Source organism: Procambarus clarkii, chromosome 54 (assembly GCF_040958095.1).
Source record: "Procambarus clarkii isolate CNS0578487 chromosome 54, FALCON_Pclarkii_2.0, whole genome shotgun sequence".
NCBI classification, from domain to species: Eukaryota; Metazoa; Arthropoda; class Malacostraca; order Decapoda; family Cambaridae; genus Procambarus; species Procambarus clarkii.
In genome coordinates, this window is record NC_091203.1 from 29,052,490 (window position 1) to 29,052,995 (window position 506).

The 506-nt window shown below is 43.5% G+C and overlaps 1 long non-coding RNA gene across 1 annotated transcript in view; it reads right to left on the bottom strand.

Annotated features, from left to right (window-relative positions):
- Positions 1–160, bottom strand: part of LOC123771414 (uncharacterized) — a 7,517-nt gene extending 7,357 nt beyond the window's left edge. The window contains exon 1 of the long non-coding RNA XR_006774477.2: positions 18–160. This is a non-coding gene — a long non-coding RNA (uncharacterized lncRNA). The remainder of the gene's footprint in view (positions 1–17) is intronic.
- Positions 161–506: the final 346 nt, after the last annotated feature.

Genomic DNA, 506 nt, shown 5'->3' on the forward strand with positions numbered 1-506 from the left:
AAACCATTAATACTAACCAAGACCCGGAGAAAATTCATGATGGCTTCAGCTGACTTCTCTCTGTCGTCAAGTGATGTTTGTTGGTGCGATGCTCCGGTATATGAAGCCAGGTGCCTCTTCTATTATGCCGCCATAATAGTTGCCAGGTGCTCAATACAGCCACACACACGGGGAGGAAATAATTAAACTCGTCCACTGCAGCGCGCAACAGCCAGTTCTATGCCGATTTCTGTAATGTCGATAGGGTTAGTTTCATAGAGAATAGTTATGGGAAATGTGGTGATGGAAGCCGTATAGTGTACTTCGGGTGGCGAGTGTGGAATCATTTTGGAGCTGGCTGCCTAAAACTTGAGATACTATTCTGGAGGTGGGGAATCCATCTATTATCTTGGGGAATAATCATATTATTCTGATCCTTTGCTACTGCTTCCTGTTTACTTTCTTTATTATGGTTGCTACGAGTTGGGCTCCTGTGGCTGTTTTTTGATAGATAAGAAGCTAAAACT